Source organism: Opisthocomus hoazin, chromosome 23, assembly GCF_030867145.1.
Source record: "Opisthocomus hoazin isolate bOpiHoa1 chromosome 23, bOpiHoa1.hap1, whole genome shotgun sequence".
Taxonomy (NCBI): domain Eukaryota; kingdom Metazoa; phylum Chordata; class Aves; order Opisthocomiformes; family Opisthocomidae; genus Opisthocomus; species Opisthocomus hoazin.
In genome coordinates, this window is record NC_134436.1 from 6135207 (window position 1) to 6158362 (window position 23156).

At 48.8% G+C, this 23156-nt stretch overlaps 1 protein-coding gene across 39 annotated transcripts in view; it reads left to right on the forward strand.

Annotated features, from left to right (window-relative positions):
• Positions 1-23156, forward strand: part of LOC142364008 (uncharacterized) — a 316325-nt gene that overhangs the window by 272004 nt on the left and 21165 nt on the right. For 33 of the 39 annotated variants that reach the window (XM_075442051.1, XM_075442082.1, XM_075442055.1 and 30 more), the window contains 4 exons: positions 133-409; positions 2439-7868; positions 8738-12759; positions 14306-14430. The gene's annotated coding sequence lies outside the window, so the exon portion shown is untranslated. The remainder of the gene's footprint in view (positions 1-132; positions 410-2438; positions 7869-8737; positions 12760-14305; positions 14431-23156) is intronic. The other 6 variants (XM_075442079.1, XM_075442074.1, XM_075442077.1 and 3 more) reach the window with 6 other exon arrangements.

Below are 23156 nucleotides of genomic sequence, written 5' to 3' on the forward strand. Positions count from 1 at the left end.
GTGAGGAGGCATGGGAAAGTATTTACATGTGCAATTGTATCTTCCCACAGCAATGCCTGGGAATTAGAAAGCACTAAGTTAGACAATATCTTGGATGTAAAATCTGATGACACTTTCAATTCTGTTCTGCAGGCCTCACCATAAATAATGCTACTTATTAATTATGATCTGCCTGCAACAGCACTTCACCAGGCACTTGCAGATAGGCCAGAGACGAGCACCTTAAATCGCCTGCGTGTTACTCTGTTTTCTACAAGCATTTTGGAATAGACATCAGTGTCCAAAGCCCTGTAGAAACAGGCTGTCTGTAGATGTCTTCAAGATGCTGAGGAAGAGTGAAAAACTGAAGAGCAACATAGCACAACCAAACCAAGACATTCAGGAGATACAGGTCAAGATCATAAAAAACGTAAGATTTTTTAAATTTTTTTTTAAACGATATCCCATCTTGAGTCCTCTTTGAAAAAAACGTAACAACCAAAGTACCGTTTTCCAAAAAGTGCTACTTTCTTGGAAGCAGGGTGGGGTTTTGGGAGAAGGCGATTGGCGGGGAATTGGCTTGGCTCTCAGCAGTGTGTACTCTCCTTCAAGGCCCCTCGGGGGCTGTGTGTAGGCTGCCTGAGTCTTAGGTCTCCCGGTGATAGGACGGGAATATTAGCCTTTTCTTCCTTCAGCAGGTGTGAAGATAAAGGCAGGATGTGGTGAAGATTGTGCGGTGGTTGATAATGTGATAATGGGAGCCACTGATGGGGAAAATGCACTCCTAGGAAAATGCTTTTTGTCTTTTTTCTATTCAGTGCGAATAATTTGCTCATTCGAAAACAAATTGGTCTGTGATCTGATCTAGGACGGATCTGTAACAACCACAGAAAAAAACCCAAACCCTAATGATATTAACATATTTGTGGATTTTGGGGTTTTTTTTCAAAGAGCACAGCGTATGCTGATAGTGAATGTCCAGCTGCCATGGAGCCAGAACTTGCTTGCTCTGCCGCAAGTCTTCAGCGTTGAGTGGGATGGGTGGTGGCTCACTGTGGTGGTGCTGTGAGGTGTGTCAACCTGTGTAGAGACCTACAGCAGCTGTGGCTCTCCAGTGGTTGGTCAGACATGCTGTTAGGATGTGGAAGCATGCACGGCATCAGCCATGCAGGGAGATAGCAGCAAGGACCTTAGAGGGTGAGATTGTGGACAGCAGTAAGAGCTAATGGTCATCTTCTCAAAGCTGGGAGGAGGAAGTGACATGGGATGGCCTGGAGAGGGCCCTTGGAGAAGAGTCAGCAAAAAGCCGTAGGAGAGGTGAGGGATGGGTGAGGGCAGGCTGCTGGGGGAGAGCGATGGGCAGGCAGGGGCTGGGGGACAAGCAGGGTGTATGGGCAGTGCAGCTAGGCTGGAGGATGGAGGATCATGAGTCACAGCCACGTGAGTTTCCAGCAGCTGAATGCTTAGATGGGCAAGTCCTTAGACCCCAAATTACCTGCTCGAATCCTGGCTGAGAGCTTGCAACAGACTTCTGCTCATTTTTCAAAACAGATCATTTATGTGACCCCTTCAGTCCTTGTTTCTATTAACAGGCCAAACAAGTCCTAAGTGCCAACATACTGAAGAAGTGGAAAAGTTAGTTTATAGAAGGGAAAAAAGGGGAAGGAAAAGAAAAACAAAATTCAAGTTATTTCCACGATGTTTGCATTCCCATGTCTTAACCACAGTATTCCCAGCACGCGGGTTTTTATGATGCATCTGAAAACCAGCCACAATGCAGAAGAAACTTCAAAGTTTTAACAAAAGCAAAGCTGAGAGAGAGATGTGGGGAGGGAAGCGAGGCAGCAAGGAGCTGAGTGTGGGAGCAGTGCTGGGCTTTGCGGCGTGCCTCCCACCCCAGTCACTCTGCTGCAGTCGCAGCCAGGACCTCGCTCTGCTGGTGACCCAAGAAGGCAGCACGCATTAAGGATGGGGAGATTGGTAGAACTCAATTATTTAAGGGTTTTTAATTCCCTTTTAGCGGGTTGAAATAGCAGGGCATGGCCAAAATATGTGTAAGTGCATCTCCTTTGTCCCGTCAGTCAAAACAAAGTGAGTCCCAGTGCAGTGGATGTTCACAGGTGGGGAGAGGTGGAGGTCAGGGGCTGGAAGGTGGCCTCTGCTGTACCTGGAGGTGGATCGTAGCTGGAGGGACCTGAACAGAGGCACCTGTGGTATTGCGTAGGATGTGCAAGTGTGAATGGAACATTGATTGTGCATTTTACTGGACTGTGTATGTTTAAGAGGCTGAAGGGTTTAGTGCATTTAATTGCTGTAAACCTGTATAGCTACAAACAGGCAGAGGTTGCAACAGCACCTACGTACTCATTGCCTGCACAGAATTCTTCGTTATTAATAGCATGTATCTGTTGCACAGCCTGGTTTATCTGCAGTGAATAAATTGCATTGTGGCATTACAGCTTGGTTATAATCCACTGCGTATCCAGCGACACTGGAGACTGGATTTCAGCATCACCTCAGCTGCTAAATGATGGTCTGATCTATTACACGGCGAGACCTGAAGTCACATTTCTGCTGGTGAGAATATCGCTGCTGCTCCTGCCGAATGAACTGCCCTGGGGTTGCGGTGTGTAGCAGCACACGCCGGCATCAGGCTGCTTAGGTGAGAGGCAAACGGTAAGAGCTGTCCCTGCAGCGATTCCTTCCTTGAATAATACCAGAACTGTTGGTAAATACCCGATATCCCACGTTCAAAGAGTCTGGCGCCAAGAAAATGGGTCAGGATTAAGAAACACAATACTGGTTAGCAGGTACCTGCAAAAGACCCGCAGCCCCCTGGGCTCCTCGCAGGCTGAGCTCCTGGCTGGCTGCAGGTGAGTTCAGAAAAGTGTCCACAGCAGCAGTGGAGCAGGCGGCTCTGCCCGGGAGCTGCTCCTCTGCCCAGGAGCTGCTCCTCTAACGCAGGGTTGTGCCAGAAGGTAGCCAAGTGCAATGAAGTATTTTCTAAGCAACTCTTGTTTGTATTCAGAAGTCCAGACTTTCTGGGAAAATTTCCCAAGCTAAATGGAAAACTAATTCCTTTAAGCCACCTAAGCATGACTGACGTGACAAACGGTGAGGTGGCTGCCTGGAGCCATCGCTGCCTGTCCTCTCCGCTCGGCGTGCTCAGCTCAGCGGCCCTTCTTTGTAAAATGACTGGGGTTACTGTCTGCCTCTAAAACCTCTGCCTGAGCCACGGACCAGAGGGAGACTCGCAGCTGGCTGCAAGCAGCATCATTTTATCAAAACCAGTCAAGGGTTAGCAGGGTGCATCAGCTGTGAGTCTGGGCCACTGTGTTCTGTTGGGTTTTTCTGTGGCTTTTTTTTATTGCATTACACAGGTTTTCACTTCGGGGCTCCAATGCCTCTCCCTCGTGGTTTTGGAGCTAACAGCATGCATTGCTGCAGAGAGCAGAGTATCCGTGCGAGCACTCTGTACCGTAGTCTAGCACAGAATCAATATGATTTTTGTTACATTACTGTCAGCCTGGCTTCTGTAAAAATGACAGATCTGCTAGCTGAGACTTTGTGTGTCTCCAGTGTGGGGGGCAGTCATTGCCGAAAAGGTAGTCAAAACCATTATCCCAATTTAAGGGATGAGAACAGAGCCCTAGAAATAACTGGGATTTTTCGGAAAGCATGGCTCCTACAGTTGGGGCTAGCTGAGCTGTTCTCTGGGCACTGAATAGGTGTAACCAGGCTTCAGAAGAGCATCCTGAACCTCCCAGATCTGAATTTTTCTGGTGTAGCCAGGGGGAGTTTCACAGGTCCATCCTTTCCACCAGCATCGCTGTGTCCCTGTTAGCACTGACACTGCACTGCATCTGTAGGACATCTGGGTGTCAGGTGGGCTGCTGAAAGCCAGAGGGGGACTTCGAGTGTGTTTTGGCGTACGCAGCGTGACCCAGAGCCTGGCTTATGCATTTCCAGGGTGAATAGTCAGTGCACGCACTGAGCAGCACGGTGCATGTACCGCAAGGCTAGCGCGTCTCCGATATTACAGGCTCAAAGCCTATGTGCTAGACAGCAGATTTGCAGTTTGCGCTCACGTTTCCATCCCAGGCGCGTGTGGCTAACTGCACACATGCTTCGAGAGCCTGCACCCGGCTTCCCTCTGGGATTCCCTGTTAAGAAGTAACAGCAGTTCTGACCTCCCCTTCCACGTCTCATGATGCTGTGAAGCACCAGGGCTCTGCAGCTTCCCGTGTGGGTGAGGGTGGTCCTGCCTCTGCCGTCGCTCCGGCTGGGGAGCAGCGTTTGAAGATAGTGTGGTAGCCGGTACCAGCTTACATATCCCCTGCTTTCCACCACAGCATCTTCTCCGGGCACACGCTAATAGCCGTAGTCACTGAGCTAAAGAAACATTGGCCCCGACAACGCCCCAGGCAGATGGCAAGAGCCACTTTCCAGGCAGTGAGTCCATCCCATGTGATGGAGCTCCTTTGCTCTCTGAGGGTTTTGTCAACACCTCAGTATTATTAAAATGTTGCTTTTAAAGTCAATTTCCTTTTCTTTTCTTTGTAGTTTATAGAGTGTGGCTGAAGACCTTCTCTCAGGCTAAAATGAGGATCAGTTCCAGGTTTGCAGTCATATCAACAGTAGGTTCCTGATTTATTTCTAAGGTGCCTGTGTAATTACCCGTACCCCACACACACCTTCCATTCACACTGAGTTTCCCTGTAGCTAATGAGTCTTCCCAGAGAGGAGGAAGACTGGTTGGTTCACTGAACAAACCCCTGTGCAAAAGAAGGGGCTTCTAAAATGCATCCAGCCTCTGTAAAGACAGCGCATCCCAAAAGCTGTCAGGCCTTATTGTAAATGTAAATGGCTCATCTTGCTTAAACTGAACGTTTCTGCCAAGTTTTGCCCACAGCATCATGGTGATGTTCTTTTTTTCCGCTATTTCTGTTTTGGTCAAAGTGTTCATGGATCTGTTTTGCCATTATAGCTTCTGTCATCTGTGCCAGCATGTTGCCTACACAAGGCAGGGTTCACCCAGTGGTGCAGAGCTTACAGCCCCAAAACATACGTTAAATATTTGGATGTCTGAATCCAGCATGTGCTGATACTGGGAAATGTTTGGAGCAATGGTTATGTTTTGAAATTATGTAAAGCTGCTTTTGGTCCCAAGTTGTACTTAAGTATCTTTGCCACGCAATGATGGGTTGAGCTTTGTCAACCTAAAACCAGGTTTGGCTAATTTTGCGGGATGACGTTTTGGGATTACATTTTTGCGCCAGCTGCCCGAATCTGGGCGTATCTGTAGGCTGCAGAGAGGTGATGCGAAGCAGTGCTCCTCAGGGCACCTGGGGGAGGTTTGAGGGACCATTTGGCCAGCTGGTCACCAGCCTCATTTGTATGAGGTAGCCCAGCATGGAGTTGGACGTTGAATTGGCCAGTGGACAGTGCCAGCTCTGGCCTGGGTGCCAGCCGGAGGCCAGCCCGCGCGCAGAGCAGCCCAGGGCAGCCTTTGAACTCTGTCTGAAGCGAGCTGTGCGTTGGCCCCCAGCGTAAATGAGAGCAGCCTGGAGACTGTTACAAATTACAAGGCTGCGCCAGCCCCAGAGGCAGGCACACATCTGGCCGGGCTCCCACCGGGGGAGCGGGGCTGGAGGTACTGCTTTGGCTCTGTCTCACGGTCGGACTTCCCTTTGCTGGGGTGATCTTCTCATGGCTGCTTGTACCGGAGTTGGGCTATCAGAGCTGGGAAGCCATTTCCATCTCTGGTTTTCTGGAAATACTAATCCCGATGTAAAGTGTTGTCAGCCTCTGTGCCTGACTTCTTGCCTGCGACCAGCCCGTTGGCCAAGCTGCCCTAGGTAGGTTCTCCCCATCACCAGCAGCTCTCTTCTGGGTTCCTTGACAAGGACCTGCCCCGACGCTGGCTCTCTTTCTGCCCAGGGTGCGGATCAAAACCAGCAAAAACGCATTTGGCTGAGCTTCGGGTGCAGTCTGAGTTCAGACACCCTCTGCTGATGTTGTCCAGCCTTTGTGCTGGGTTGCTGGGCTGATCTTAGCAAAGAGGCTCAGAGTGGCTGGAGGTCACCCAGACTAACATTGCTTTGCAACCTTGAGCCCTCCCTGCATGGCTGTGAGGAAGGATCAGGGCCCTTTTTGTTTCAGCTATTTGGACCTGAGGTACTGTTCTACATCAGCTACTGTCTTTTCAGTTTAAAGGATTTTAAGCTTTTATGTTTTTCTCTCATCAATTGGAAATGAGTTTTTGAAATGGCAGTCAGGGGAAAAAAAACCCCAGACACCAGTGCAAACTGGTCACAAGCGCTGATAATGTCACTTTTTCCTGAAATGGGGCATAAACAAAACAGATGGCAGCTCTGGAATGTAGTGAATTCTCATGTTGATACAAACCACTTAATTCACTTATCTGCAGGTAATTTAGGTACTCCTGAAAGGAGGGATGAAACCTCTTTTAAGCATACTTCCTCTCACACACTTTAAGTGGAGGAGGAGGAGCAGGGGCCAGTCTGATTGCAACGGGCAGTGCTCAGCAGCCTGGGTGCTCACCATCCCGGGGGAGCCCTGAAGCCCTTGGCCAGAGCACTGGCCGTGCACAGCTCCATTTTCCCCTGTGCATTAAGTAGTAATCAGTCTTGATGTTGGCTTTCTGCTCAGGAGGAAAGTTCAGCTTTCCATTTCAGTGCCCCCGAGTATCCCGAAACTCTTCAACTGGCAGAAAAATGACATGGAAAAAAATTGACAGAATAGGTTTTGGTGTATGTTCAGATAAATTAGTATGATTTCGGATTATGTAAGCTAATGTGTCTCCTTTTGTAAGTGTAATTCTGAACATCAGAGATGACTTTTGGAGGGTTAAGTGTTTGGCATCTGCAAAAACGTGCCCCATACTGATGGAGTCCTGTCAACCTGAGAGCCAGGCTCACCTCCCGTGTCAGTCCCCTGCCTCAGGTGTGCCAGAGAGGCTGCTCGAAAAACCCTCGGTCCCAAAACACGGGGCAGTGCAGTTCGGTTTCTACCTTCCCAGCCTCATCAGCTGGGAAATGCGATGGTTCACCCAAAGGCTGAGCCGCTGCCCACTGGGCTCTGCTTTCTGCAGTGGATTTTGGAAGGCAGAAGATGCTAATTATAAAAATAGAACTTTTGCAGACGTGCCTAATTATTTGCAGGATAGCTTGAAAAATGTTGTACAAAGGTAGCGTTTTCAGAGACAACACATTGTAAATGGACAACAATAACGATGATGTAGTAGGGCTGACAGAAGATTCTGAAAATTTTCATCTTTTGAGGAGAATTTTTAACAAAATAGATGAAAGCCTGAATTTGTTCTGCCACTGCACTGGGTGCCTGGGAACTAGACGCTCCCATTCCTCCCCAAAACACTACATATTTTGGTAGTAAAACTTCATCTCACAGTTCTCCTGACCATCTCCCAGTTTGTCTGGGTTTTTTTGTCCCTAGAATGAATGCTTTTAGAGTAAACACTTTGAGGAATTGAGACAGTTATCACAAAAGATAGAGGAATCGGTTATGGAATAGATCCATAACCCTTATTGCAGATGTCTACGTGAGATAAATCTCAGCTGCATGTGTTGCCCATGGGGCCAGGCAGTAAAGTGCATGGCCCCGTAGGATACCCTCGGTGGTGGGGGGCTGTGGTAAGAGTTCCCTGGCCACGCTTGTTTTGTACCGGCCACCTTTCTTGTGTGATCTTAACGATTTCCTCCGTTTAGTTGATTGCATGTTCAGGGCTGGATGTAGCTCCTAGGAAATCTTCTACAATTCAGCTGACCGCAGCAGACCTGCCCAAGGGAGCGAAATTCAGCTGTTCCTATCTGCTGTGTGATGTTCTGGAGATGAAAGGTGCTGTGGAGGTACGGAAAAATTTGATTTCTTTTTAAGTTCTGGGGGTGCGTGGGAGGGGGAGGAGGTCTGTGCATGGCTATGTCAGCCTAGAGAGTACAAAGTGGGTTCCCATATGGTCAGTTTTCAGGATTTCTCCTGTTTCAAATCTGCATAAATGGCCCACTCAAGGAGGCCCAACTATTAAAAACAGCTGACAATGAAAAAGGGGGAGGTGAATGCCAAGCAAGCAGCAAGTAAACTATGTAACTGAGCTGACAGATGGCAAATTAATGTTGTCAAATAGAAAGAAGTACATAAAGCTAAGGAGCACTTTGACCAGATTGCTTTCTTGCACATGAAGTCTTTAATCATATGGATATTCTTGCTATTTTTACTCTAATGAGATTGGGAACGAAAAATAAGACCGAGGCATCAAATTAAAGATGAATTTGCTTTGAATCCACAAGAAATTGAAACCCTTGCAGAAACAAGGAGAATTATTTGCCAGGCAAAGTTAGTGTCACAGATGAACTTGTTTGTGCTTCTGAATTTTGACATGTTTGTTTTATTGCTAATACTGCCGTAGCGAAAGAGTGTAATAGCCAGTGTAGGTAGGCAGTCAAAGGAAGTCGAGTGAAAACTGGTGTTCATGGAGGTTTTTGCCCTTAGGCAAAGACAAGAAAACGCAACCCACCAAAACGCTTCCGTCTACTCTTTGGTAAAAGAAAAGAAAAAAAAGAGAAAAAAAAACCAACAAAAAACCCCATTCTGTTGTGAGATACAACTTGATGAAATGCCAGTGGGCCGAATACACTAACATAAAATAACTATTTGCCCGTTGTGAGTTTTATACTGAGAATATGAATTTGCTTTGTTCTGTGTATTTCTTTAATGGTAGGTGCGAGGATGTCTTTTAATCAAGAGATTAATGTGAGCTCTGACAGCTATTAAGGTATTCACACCTCTGATTAAAGGGAGAATCGGCCTGTATCTGAGCAAGGAGCTTGGTAAACAAATACATCAATCATGGGAAAATATCCCCCAGTATGTGTGTGGTCAGAGAAAGCCAGCCAAGGCAGTTAAAAGGAAGCAATTTTCCACAGTGCTTGGAGGTAGGTAATATAAAATAATCCATAATTAAGTTTAATCGTGGCTTATCAGACCTTTCTAGGACTGTGAGCCTTGTGGTTAGTGTTTAACGTACTACGTTTGCCATAAGCTTTCTCTGATGCCATTTCATTGATACTACGAGCCCCTTTTATTTGGAAGTGGCAGATGTGACAACTCTGAAGGCCAGATTCATAGCTGGCACGACTCAAGATAGTTGCAGCAAGCTCTGATACTATGTGGACTAGATATTCTGCTAATAAAAAAATGGGTTTGCTCAATGGAGCCAGTGGAGCAGTTCCATTTAGACGCAAGAGCCTGGCCCAGCTATCGTGCTGTTGCTGTATAACGGCCAGATCAAAGCCCCTACATCTTTCTGCTGACTTAAGCTTGAAGCTGCTTCAGGCCCCTTGTAGAGACAGTAGTTCTTTTACTAGAAGGGGAAGGTAGTGCTGCTGCTTGTGAAGAAGCATGTCCCCTTCTCTCCTTGCCTGCATCAACCACGGAACAGCCTCTTCGGGGTCGGACCTGGATAAGAGATGGGCTTTTCACCTCGGGAGTACAGAAGGTGAAACGGTCAGCGTTGGCCAAGGCTGTCTGCTGTAACTGAAGAAGTCTGCTGTCCCCCAGCCCATGCAGCATGTGGTTTTACAAAAGGGGTTTACGTTAGCAGAGTGTAGAGACATCTTGTTGCTGTGAATGGCCTTCCCATCACTATGTTTTTTCCAAGTCTTATGGGAAGTGGACAATCTGTTATTTCAGGCTGCGCTGTAGTAGGCAAATTGTCCTTCCGTGAAACCAATGCCAGGTAAATACAGAAGCACGCGAGGAAAATGGTGTTGAGCCGCTGTGGTTTCAGACTGACCCAGCTGCGAGTGGTCACCAGCCAATCCAGGGGACAGTGTTCAAAGCCAGTGGGTGACTCCAGGAGCGGGGTTCAGCTCTAGGCAGGGGATGCCGTACTTCAGATACCTGGCAAGAGGCGGAGACAGCCGTGACGGTGGGAAGAGAAGCTGATCGCTGAGCTCCAGCTCCAGCAGTATCAGCTTTGCACACTTCATTGAGTACAGTGTCAAAGACTTCTTTTTCTAAAGGGGACAATTTACCAAACTTTCAGATATTAACAGATATTTTTTTGCAGCACATAGCCAGCAGCAACAAGTCACAAAGCAAACCTTAACCTGTTCATCCCTTTGAACAGTAGATTTTAGCAGAAACGTTAAAAAAATGGAGGCTGATCTGGGAGGATCTGGTAACCATCCTATCCCTGATCACTACAATCAGAAAGCGTCAGCTTAGTGGCCTGTGACCACTGGGACTGCTTAGGAAAGTGGCTTCATTTTCCCCAAAATGTCAAACATCCTGTGTACCTCTTAAAGAGAATATTTTAATAGGAGTGATCCTAGGGTTGGGCGTGCTTTTCAGAACTGCTGCTACATATTACAGGTATATAACATTTACTTCAGTATAATGCTGCAGATCTTTTTTCTTAGTGTCTCAGCGTTTAACTAAAGCTGGACAAAGTTCTTCAGGCAGAAATTTTCGTTTCCTGTTTCAGAAAGAAGTCCAGTTTGGAGCTAAGTGGGAACTCTTCATTAATCACAACATGCCATTTCAAGACTGTCAAAATAAATGCTCTTATGTACTGAGATGACATTTTCATAATTTAATTTATAATCTTTAATATCAAAAAACACCATCCTGGAAAAAAAAAAAGTAAAATTCACTGAAATACAAATTATCTGATCTTAATTTTGATGAGAAAGTTGGAGAACATATCCTGGGGAGGGGACACAGTTAGAAACATCGTTGTCTGCTTTGGCAGTTCTTTGGTGGACTGAAGAATGGGTTATTCGCAGAGATCCGCTTTTTAACTAGCTGAGAGAATATCTATTGACTGTTTTTCAAACCTACCCTCATGGCTTTATGTTTAAATGCTGTTTCCCAGTTTTTCATCCAGGCCATCATATTTTCCAGGTCCCTTTGAATTCAGACACATCTGGACTTAGGCAAGCCTCCTTCATTTATTTTCGCTCTGGACTTGCTGAGCCATGCCAGGGTTTTTGTGAACGTGTGCATGATTTGCAGGCTCCGAGTCTGCCTGTGCCAAGAGTCCTCAGCATCCCCCCAAGGCTTATGACTCCCCACGGCACTCGAGGATCGACTCCTGATCCGGTATCGCTGGGTTGCCACGGAAAAATCCTACGCTCAGCCTGCGAGCAGGGGCAGGCGTGCTGAGAGAGGGGAGGGCAGGACCGAGAGCCAGAGCCCCGGGTCAGCCAAGCGCTCTCGTCGGGTGCAGAGTTGATGCAAGCGCTGCGTCTTAAGCGTGTCCTAGCGCAGTTTAGGCACGTGCTGAAGTAGTTTTGTGAATCAAGGCTTTAGGCTTCTCAGGACAGGACTGCTCTCCCTGCAGTGCTGGGGTCTGGCACAGTGGAAATTGGATTTTTTTCGGACTTCGAAGGCCGGTCATGATCCAAGTAACAATCGGCAATTGGCAAGCGGCAGAAAAATCAGTGTAGGCCATCAGCTGTCCCCAGGGTGCATCAGTTTGTATGTGTGAAGGCTGTAGGTAATCCTGCTTATCCCAAATGACCTGGAGGCCTGGAGAAGGGCAGCTGTCCCCGCTCGCACTTGACCCTGGCACGGGATGGACCTGGGCCCACCTGGCAGAGCAGCTTGCACCTCCCTGCTAGTCCATGGCTTTGGGCTCAGCTCTTCCAGAGCTGCGCGTATAAAAACAACAGCTAATAAATAAAGTGTTTGCTATTTCTTTGGCAAGAGGAAGAAAAGCTACAAAGAAAACACCTACAATAGATTTTTTTTTAACGTGGTTGGATGGGAGCTGAAGGTCTATCACAAAGACGCTTCTTTGGCTTTGATTTGACACTAGATTTCAGTCGGTCCAATGGAATTTTAATGCTATGGCCAAATATAACATCAAATAATGAAAAACTTCAATGGTAAACATTAACACAAACAGGCATCGAGTATATTAAACATCTTTTAGAATGCAACAGGCCAAATCTGCAAATTGGGAACAGGTCCCTGAGCTGGCACACTATAAAAGCAGGCTTCAGTTTGCCATCTCCAGGACCTGTCGATGGAATACAGTGTATATCTGAGTTAGACTCCATTACGTGTTTAGATTAAACTCTGTGTAGCATTGATTCAGCTATTTATTTTGGCTACGAGGAGACGACGTTTAAACATGGGTGCCTAAAGGGGATGTCCATAGCCCAAAAGTGCACGAAGGGGACCAAGTGCTCATTTTGTAGGTCTGGCTACTGAGGCCAGCAGCTCGGCCCAAGCCTCGCAAAGCTAATGTTGAAAATGGGGCCAAATTTTTCCAAATTTGGGGCCTGCAGTGTGTGCTTGGGGGTTTTCAGTGCCCCGCAGCTCCCATGGGGTGCTGGCGTGAGGGCTGGCAGCCGGGCCACGAGCAGCGCGTTGCTCAGCCCTCGGCGGCTGTCCTTGCGAGGGGTCCCGCCTGGACTTGCCCAGCGTGGTCACCCTCAATGTATCGACCAGAGACTGGCTGGGTCACTGACTCCTTTAGAATTTGCCACACCAGATAAACTCAAAAACTGCCACATCTCAAGTTCTGCCCAGATGAAATGGATTAATTTATTTCTCTTTGCCTAGGCTTTAAGCAGTTGCTACGTGCATTAAGCTTGCAGTGATTAATGGCTAAAAAGCATCAGGTGGGGTTCAGCTGTCCTGTTTTGGGGGACACTGCGTGGCTTTTGGTGACTGGGAGTCTGATGTTGGAGGAACACGCTGGATTGAGGAGTGGTGCTTTTGCTTCTCCCAGTAAGTAAATAATAAATAATGTAATAAATATGCCCCGTGAATAATTCTCTGCCATTAAACTAATTTCTTAGCTCTAGAAGCAGTTCATGCATGAACCCCCCATAGCATGCGAAGGCACATACGTGTCGCCTGAGCATTATATCCTTCTGTAGGCAACTGGGCTGTATCCCAAATGCCAGCTTCCAGCGGGGTTGTTTTCCCCACTTTGATTTATAATTACTGATCGCATGGGAGGATGGAGAGAAAAGGCCTGAGTTTTTTTTGTTCCTCATTTAATAATTTAATTTGTATTCTGATCTTCAAATCCCAATAGCATGATGTGAAGTAGAGCAACTCGGCAGGGGAGGGGGGAGGAGGGATGGAGGAGGGAGCCAGGGCTTTCTATTTCCATATGGTGAGCCTCTCCTCCTCGCGATCACAGCTTGTCATCTGTCTTCTTTTAAACTTCAGATCCCCTGTAAAAATCTTCCCAGCAAAGAATGGGCCATAAATGTGACACAAAGACAGCCCAAGTGAAGAGATTACCACGGGGTAATCATGAAGCATGATTTCATTAGAGGATTTCTTTACATGCGGGCATGGACGCAAGAATAGCCTGAGCCGCGGGAACGGGGTGTTTCTGAAGCAGGGCACAGTGACAGGGGTGTATATTAATATTCTGGGGAGATAAGCCTGTATATGCCCCTTGCATTTCCTTGGCAGACAGAATGGTACGCGCCTTTCTCATAGTCTAAGTTGTGGTTAGATTAAATGGTCAGATTAAATGACCGCTTTGATTCACCTGGCTTTACGATGGATAATGATGGTGGCACAGCAGAGCTACCCGCCCTGCTGCATCACCCTGCCAGGAACTGCTTGGTGTTCACATCCCACCAGCAGAAGGAAGGAAATCGGTCTAGTTTGGAGACTTTCTGTAAAAGTAACAATACTGTCATTCCTTGATGTACAGCCACGGGAGAGCAGAAGAACACGTTGCGCCTGGTTTTTCTGTGCCCCGGATGCTGCTCACCTGCAACACCGTGGGTCATTCGCTGCGGGGGGCGGAGGGGGACAGCGTTCACTACAGCGCGTTTGTCGTGATAACTCTGCGCGTTGTCAGAACAATTTCTGCAGAAAGGCCGTATTTTCCTCCTGTGGCTAAGAAGGGTCTGCTCTTGCAGAGCTGGTTTGCGTTGGTGTGGGGCAGTAGTGCCGTGGGCCAGGTCCAGTGGCAGGAGGGGAGATGGGGAGCAGCGGGGGGGCTGCACAGCCGGAGACCCTGCTGGGGGGTGAGCAAGGCTGCAAGAGACCTTCACAGTGTGCCACAGACACTGCCTGGGCTTCTCACCGTGGGGCTGGTCTGCCCAGTTCCGCTTCTGCCAGGAGGTGACTGGGTTGGTTGAAATGCAGAGGGGAACTCCGGGCTGGGGTCAAGGCGTATATCTGATTTCAGCGATGCGATCGGCTGCTGGAGCTCCCTGTCTGCTGACACCGCCAAAACATGACTTTGTGCCCCACAGAAGACTCCAGACAAGAGCCATCACTTCTTTCTCTCCTCGTCCCATAGGTATGTTGCAGAGAAGACCCAGAAGACAGAAGCAAAAGCTGCAGCAGAGCACTGCTGCCATGCAGCCGCGGCACCCGGCTCACAGCTCGGCGAGGACTCGGCCAGAGGCGGCCCAGTCTGTCCAGGTAAGGTGGTGGGGGTACAAAAGCTCATGTTGGGAGCTACAGCCATGCAGCCCTCCACCTACCACAGCTTCTGCCCTCCCAGCCCGCCCCGGGACCGCACGGCCCCTCGCATTTAGCAGGTGCCTCTTTCCCCTTCCCTTCCCATCTGCGCAGGCTCAGATAAAGACGTCGGGTCGCCCTGCTGCAGTACCTGCGGCTGGCAAACCCGGGTCTTCGCCCTCTGAGAAACCACACTGGGCTACAGAACCTACAGCGGGAAACAAAGTGACCGGCAGGACCAGCCCCGATGGGCCGCGGCGGCTTGGGCTGTGCCAGGGTTTCCTGATGTTACTGCTCTGTTCCGATGAAACATTATACAGAAAGATATAGGCAAAGCATTATGCTCACAGCCTTTGCCAACAAGTTATGTTTTAATGTAATTTAACTGTAATCTCAGAGTGTTTTTGTTAGCTATAATTAGTAAAATATGTCTGTTTTCTGTGTTCCTTGAAGACGTCTGAACTCCTGCCAGTTCCCTATAGTTTTCCTGACATGCAGTGTAACAAGCAGACCACCAAAATGTATTTACCAATAACTGTTTATTTACATTCCATGAAATCTAATAACATTTGCTGCCTTCATTCAGGATAAATGCTGGCCAAAGTGTAAAGCATAAAAAAATAAACACTGCCTTAATTTCCAACCCAGTCCACAGAATATTTTATTTTTGCTCAATTTGCCCTGCTTGTTAGCATTTTGGCGTTCTGTTGCTTGGAAGCTGGGGGAAAAAAAAAAGTTGAAAAAGTTCTGTAATGTATCTTCCCGTTCAGTCCAAAACCTGGGATTTCCTGGACATTTTATTTTTCATGTCTGAAGTCTGCATGAGGCTGGTATTTCATGTCTTTGTTTTCAGCTCTCGCAAGCGTTTGAAAGCGTATTGCAGAGAAAATGTCCAGAGCACTAAGCGGCAACGGCGGTCGGTGTTGCACCAGTGCCAGTGTAAAGCACTTCTCATTCTCCCAGAGTCGTTGGCTTTGCTGGTGTAAAAATAATCAGAATTAGGCCTGTGTCATGTTACTAACCAAATCTGCTCTTGTTCAAGAGAGTGTAACTGAGGGCAGGATTGTCATCTCAAATCTTAAGCAGGTTCCTCTCCTGCTGTATCTGGTTTTGTTTATATGTGCACATGCTTTCTCAAACCCTAGAAAATTCAGATGGTGTAGGGAGGAGAGGTCACATAACAACAGCTGCGGGCGGTATCCACAGCTGGCAGAATCTGGTGCAAGCCCGCTGCTGTCGGTGGTGCACGGTCCTAGCCCAGTTGAGGAGGTGGGCTGGTGTTTCTGCCCCGTTCTGTGGTGCTCACCCAGGAGGGTGCTAGCAAGTGCTTGTCTCCGAGAGCGCTGCAGGAGCCAGACGCACGCGGCGTAGCTGGACGGACTGCGACGGGCTGCGCATGCACGGTGGGTGCCAGACGTTGATGGCGTCACCGGTACGCTGTGCTGAAATCCAGGCAGAGCTGGGCAGAGCAGCACGCTGGCTGAGCTGAGCCCGTGAGATGGGGTTTAGAGGGAACCAGAGTTCACGAGTCGCCTGCGCCCATCTGAGCGACGCGCAGCAAGCGGAGAAGCTGAACGCCACCACGTCCCCTCCCAGGGCGAGGGAGGCCAGCAGAGCCCGGGCGGCTGCAGCCGCAGGGTGCTACAGACCTGATGCCTTTGGCTGCCGCTGCTGCTCCTCGGCTGCCGTGCCAGTGCCCAGCGCCTGCGGCGGCCGAGCTTCGAGCGGTGCCTGCTGCGTGGAGCACGGGACCGGCACAGCGCTGCCCCAGCACTCTGCAGCCAGCGCTGGGCTTTGCTCCTGCATGAAGGACCCTGCTTTGCAAACTCACCCAGCCCAGCCATCTCTGGGGTGCGCATCACACCGGCGAGAGAACATCTGTTCGCTAGGTCTGAGAAGTCTCGGTCGTGGTTTGGCGAGGCGGCGCTGTGCCATAGTCCCCTTTACTGGGGTACAGGGTCCCTGCTGTGGCTTTGGAGGAGCCAGCTCAAGAGGAGCCCCAAACCATGAGGGAGACCGTGGTACTGCTGCAGCTTTGGAGAACTCAGTTTTAAAGCTGTTCCCGGGAAAGCGATGTCCTTTACTTCTGATGTAACTGATATTTTGTTAAGGCAGACGCCGTTTGCGCTTCGCTAGATGCTTTCAGTTGAGGAGCTCCATACACTGAACGTGAACGAATGAAGCCTCAGATTATCAGAGTTGCCTGGGAAATGCTGAGCAGCCCCGTTCTGTGATGGAGATCATAGCAGACCTTCTCAGCTACGGGTTTCCAAACTGCCTGGGGCTCTCTTGTCTCTGTACTCGCTTAAATTGAGGATAAAGTTTTCCCTGCCTTCAAATGAGAGCAAAATTTCAAAGACTTTGGAGGGCTTCCTTGAAAAATTTTAGGCTCAAAGGTAATAAAAGTGAAATTCAAAATCCAGTCCAAGCAAAACCAGGCGCCGGTGCGGGATGAGGAGCCTGCCCTGTTAGCATCTCCCTCTGAGCACGGCAGTGGTGGCACCGTGCTTTTTTCCCCTGACAAATTGCCCATCTACCCAGGCTTCTGGCAGAGCTCAACTACGGATCCTTTGGGATAATTAAGAAAAAAAAACCAAACTGAAAATTATAGGTTACGCATTTCTGGCTTTTCTTTGATTGCATTTCTGGGTTCCTGGCGTATTCTACACTCGATTTTCCTCTGTGTGAGGCTTGCGTTGTGACTGGTTAGATGGTTGTGGAGCAGAGGAAGGAGAGGGGTTCAAAACTCATTAAAAAACTCGGGGAAGACTGACAGCACTCGGCAGACAGCGCATGCCGCAGCATTCCTGCATTGTTCCGGTAGGATGCTCGGTAAATGGAGCTGTAAATAACTCTGCACGCTGTTTACTGCAAGAATCGTGTTTCCGAGAGCTTTCCAAGGAGGTGTGTGGAGACGCGGGGCGACGTGGTGGGGCTGGAGATGGGGCCGTGCGCGTGGGGCTGGCCTGGCCCTGCCAGCGCCCTGCCCTTCAGGCCAGCACGACGGCCATGGCTGCTGGCGCTTGCGACGTCGCGGGTGGTCGCGTGCGCCGCGGCACCGCGTCCATCCTGCCCTGTGGGGCTCAGCCGGTCGGGGAGCTCCCACGTGGCCCAGCCACCAGCTGATCAGCAGGGCTGGCTTTGAATGTTAAACGCCGCTGTAAACCAGCCTGGACAAGTTAGAGGCCAAGAATGTTTTCCAGAGATAATTATAAATACTGGGAGGCGAGGAAAAAAGAACAAGAGCAGATTGGGATGTGCTGACAGAAAGAAAAACGGGAGCAAAGTGCTCCCACCCCCTGTTTACAAACAAACCGTTGGGTGCCGGGCATGAAGACGCGGCTTTGGGGCGGGAGAGGAAATCACCATAGGAATTTTGGACGGCGTGAAAATTTTTTTGGAGACAAAAGACTGAAAATAACAAACCAACCCAGCAATAGCGGAATCCCTCAGTGGAAGGGGTATTTCCTTCGTCGTGGGGGATGGATTCGCGTGGATCTGACTGAGCGCAATCCCCAAGCCGCTCGTCATCCGACGCCTTATTTGCAGGTTGTAGGTCGGACTCGTTTAGGCTGGAAATTTCTCAATTTGCTATCTGTAAAAAACACCAACAGAAACCTGTCGTGACAATCCAGGCCCACTGACAGTGGTGGGAGACTGGCCATAAATTTCAGCAGACCCAAGCTTGTGCCGTGGCGCAGCTTTGCCGGTTTCAGCAGCGCCTTGGGACGGTCGAGCGCGGCAGGAGGCCAGAGCCAGCTGGGGGTTTCTCCTCTGATTTGGGGTTTTTTGCCCAAGAAGCAACACGCTCCTCCCGTGAGGTACCTGCCAGCACAGGACATTGCCGCTCAGCTTTCTGCTAGGCAGCTTTATGTAAATACTGTCTATATTTTAAGGCATTTCCAGAGTATAGAAGTATTTCAGTGCATAGAAATGATTTAAGAAGACCAGCTTTTTACCCTGTTTTAGCTGAAACTGCAAGATGGCAAAAATTATAAAGAAAGTACCCAAGAACATTGAGTTGTTTTAGTTTATTGCAACTCATAAAAGTAGACTGGTCTCCTTTTTTTCACTTGAAATTGGGATTCTCCGTGGAGGTGTATGGCGAGCGCAGAACTGGACGGGCTTGAAAGGTCGCCCGGCTGAGAGTCCCGCTGCCCCCAGCCGAGCGTCGGCTAAACCCCTGCATAAAACACTCGGCAGAGAAGGTGGAAAAAGTAGGTCAAGCTCTGCGCACAAATGCACCTCTTACATGTCGCCAATTCTAATGAAATTAGGGAATGAATCAGTATTAAAACCTGGGCAAAGGAGATCAAAACTTGGTCGAACTCTCATAGGGAGAGTCAGTCCAGCTGTAACTACTGACTAGCCCATGTCTAAAAAAACTGTAGAAATAAAGTAAAACAGAGCTGTGTGTTCGGAGAGGGAAAATCCAGCCAAAGCAAGGGGAAACAACCAGCCACCTTCACGCAGCATTTGGTGCAGACACAGCCCTGGAGCCTCTCCTCGTCCGTACCCCCACCCCCTGCTCCTTGCTCCCTCTTCCCAACACTCCAGCTACTTTTCGGTGATTTGTTTCACAATCAACAGCTGCTTTGCACAAAGAAGTAAAACAACAACCCCGAAAGCTGTCCGAGTCGTCCAGGCAGGACTCGGTGTAGTCTGGAGGCAAACTGTGGGCACACAGCGCGGGGCCTGGGAGCAGCTGCCGGAGGAGCATTTCTGGGATGTTGGTTCAGCCCTGACCAAAGGAACGTCTTTTTTTTTTTTTTTCTTCTTTTTTTTTTTTTTAAAGTACCCCGACAATTAGTGGTAAAAAGGTCACTAGTAAAAATGAGTTTTGTGGTTTTGCAACTTTGCATTAAAAAAACCACCACGCTTCTGGCACCGCGTCCCCCGGTTGGCAGTCTGTCCGCAGACCGAATTGAAGAAGCATGCAGGCTGAAAAGCCCGTTCAGCTCGGTCCCTCTAGGTCAGGCTTGCGTTACGTTAGCAGGGTGTTTGGGAGTTTGTGTTGCACCTGCCTGCAGTACATCTGGCTGGAGAATTAAAAAAAAAAAAGCAGGGATTTAATGTTCCCTTAGTCCCAGCTTCTCACCCTCTGTGAGCCCTGGAATATAGCATTTACAATTAAAATCTAATGAAATCAAATTGTGAGATCATGTCGAAGTTACTGGCTCTAGTGTTTAACAGGTTGTGAATGTTTTCACAAAGGCTGAGGTGGTAGAAATATTTTATTCCATATTCTTTATCCTTCAGAGACCTCAGAGTAATAAACAATTAAGTTGAATTCAAGCTAACTGTGGATAGCACAAATTCTCTTTTATTGGGTGTCCAATGCATCGCTTTTTTCTTTGAGCTCTTAAAGAACTGGGACGCAGGCTTGAGTTGTTATCAGAGATGATGAAAGCAAGTAAAAATTACGGTTCCACTTCAGGTTTTGCAATGAGAAATTATATCAAATACAGCCTGGAAAGGATCTGATGCTGTCTAATGATCCAGTAGCTGAAGAACTTCCAAACTGGCATTATTTCAGGCAAGTACATTGAGGGCCGGGGGCCTTGTTAACGCACTTAGGACCTGTCTGAAGCTTCAGTGAGCTTCATGGAAGAAGCTACATGTTGTCGTATGAGGTGTTGAACTGCCAAGCCTAGTTTCTCGTGGGTTTTGTCTTCCTTTCAGTGTCACCACACTTTCCTCTCATCTCCATGACATAACCCAGCTGCCTCCCTTGGTAGGAGTCTCCAGTGCAGTTGCATCAATGTGGTTTCTCAGTACGGTATTTTTACCAAAAAAGTGACCAGTGCCAGTGACCAACGCGACCCATCTTTGGGCTGGCTCTGGTCTAGAAGTGAAATTGTGTTTTCTAAAATGTTGTTACAGACAATTCATCCATTTTCTTCCTAATGGGTAGGATGACTTTGGCAACGTTTTGGTGGAACTCTGAACACATTGGAAAGCAACAGCAGCATCTTTTTTTTTTGCTTTTACAAACTAGGCTTTAATTTCTGCACTTTCAAAGAAGGTCATGATGGGATCCATAGCAAAAAAAGTAATATGGGCAAAATCCTGCTGGATCTGGATTTTCCCAGATGAAAGTGCACTGGAGAGCAGTGTGTTAGGTCCAAGGACACAACTTCTTGCTCTTTGTTTACTGAGCCGTTCCCACCACTGCAATGTCCGTGTGGGTTTGATGAGGAAAGCACAAAGGGCAGTACTGCCACAAAGAGCGAAAAATATTAAGGCAACACCTGTATAACACAGGTAGAACTCATTCAGTGAGCAGCAGCGTGAGGGGAAGCTTCTCACGAGAAGGGCAGTGGGGCACTCCGGTTTGATGCTTTCGTTGACTGCTGCGCAAACCGTGAGGCATTGATTGCCAGCGAGCATCGACTGACTGCAGGGGCACAACTGGTTCCTGTTCCAGCGAATGTGACTTTTCAATGCTCCTGTGTCCCTCCACATGAACTTGTAACACACTTCAGACCTCAGGAGCCAGAGAGTGGTCTCCTCGAGTGAAGCTCCAGAAGTTTCTGGAGCTGCTGGTGCATGGGAGGCACCGGATCCTCTGTTGCAAGTGCACTGAAAAGCAAATGCAATGGATGCATCAGCTGTGTAGCCCTTGCTGCATAGATTCATTGAGAAAACTTTAATGCTGGACCATGGACCTGGATGAAGGGCAGGTGTCCTGTTTCATTTCCCAAGTCAGCTCTTGTGAAGGACAAAGCTCAGAACAGTCATTGCAGAAATGAAAGCTAACCAGAATGTGCATTATACAAACAACTCAGCTGTTCGGTTACTTTGAATTGCACTTTATTCACCCATTAGAAAGGTAAAACAACACAATTACACGGCTATTTGGTATCAACAGAGCACTCGGTAAGAGCTCTCGGTACTGTCTCCGGCGCTGCACTCCGGCTGTTGGAGCGTACGGAAGCGCTGAAGTGAAGGGAGGGTGCGAATGAAAAGCCAACTGCTGGGACCAGATCCTCAATGTACCTGTCTTCTTCGCCTGAGCCGGGGAGCGGTGTTTCGGTGGGGATTGCTCTCAGAATAACTAAGGCCCAGTTTGCCTCCAAGCTCCTGGCTGAAATGCTTGACCAAGCCCGAATTTTGTCTGTGGTTTGTTTATGTATTTGTATCTTTCTAAAACGCGGCAACCTGACACGAGTGAACAGTGATATATTCCTCTTGTAAGCAGAGCGTTACACAAACACAACAGCCAGGGTGTATGTCCTCCCAGTTGCAGCCAGCCCAGGGGCACATGCGTGCTCCAGGACAGCCCGGGGCAGGTGGAGCATGGTGGGTTGGGAGCAACTCGAAACACATGCTAGGGTCCATCACGTTAACGGGATCTGACTTCATGCCGATAGTTGAGCCATCATGCTTCAGCATCCTCTTTCAGCATCACGGAATGATACTGAAGTCCCAATTTAAGCAGTGAAGCTTACCAAAGGAAAAGCTGGTGGGGCTGTAGCCAACACCGAAGAGACATGGCTTGGCTTGGCCATTTCACCTGTCGCCTTGGGGGAGATGCTCGTGGTGTAGAGTTCAGGAATCAGGAAAAAGAGGGAAAATTATCTGTTTTCTCTCTGGATGCCCCTCCCCAGGGACGAGCAGATTCCCTCTGGCAGCGTCCCACCCCACCCAGGTGTACCATCAACCAGCATCTACACCGGTGACTCAGGAAAACAAGGAATTCATTAAAACGTTGAAGCTTGCCCTCACTACCGTACCTGTGGCAGGATTTACGGTGGTGTCTGGGAGGGATTGGCGGTGCTGTGGTCCGTCTGTATGGAAGCGCATTGGGGCAGGCGGGGGCTGGTGCTGGGGAGAGAGGGGAGCTCAGGTCGGGCCGTCTCCTCCTGCTCCCAGCCTTGGTCGCTTTCGAGATGCACGCTGCTCTCCTTTCATCTCTTGGATTCAAATCCACCATAATAAATAAAATTCTTCCTGTCTGAAAGATACATTAATTTTGGTGGTCTCAAAAGTAATGAAAATAAATACTTGACTTGGCATGCGGAGCCCCGACTGGAGCGAGGAGCAGAATGTGTGTACTTGGAGCTGTTTTTACAAGAACATAAGCTGTGGAAAAAGCTTGGCTTTTAGCTCACGCGTCTGAAGAGAAATGGAGAGATTTGAGAAGTTCAATCAAACATACAGAAATGTTGTCAAAGACGAGTTTTCTATCTTGGTTTAAATGCTTTGAAAACCACACATCAAAGCGTCGCAGGGGGAGGCACCGTCTGAATTCAGGCGGGATGCTCGGGCCAGCCCTGGCCAGCACTGGCTCTGCCGAGGGAGAGGTGGCAGGGCTGGCCTGGATCGTTGCAGGCCTTTTTATAACATGTACGGGGAAATTGCAACAAAAACAAGATTAACTCAATAAAAGAGAACCTCAAACCACCATTCACTGGAGCTGCGGTGGTAAGAGCCTGATGCTGCGCACCGGGGCCGAGTCGCCGTGCTGGATTGAGCCCGGCCCCGCTGCAGAGCCGCGGGAACCGCACCGGGGAGCTGGACGGCCTCTCTGCACTGGAGGCTCATTATTTCAATTAATTTCTTTTTCTTACAAGAGTAATTTGTATCCATTGGCCAACAACTTTGTGCTAACCAGTGCTGCCCCCAGCATCGTTTCATCGTACGGCAGCAGTAGGAAGGGCTGGGAGAGTGGAGCTGGTACCCTA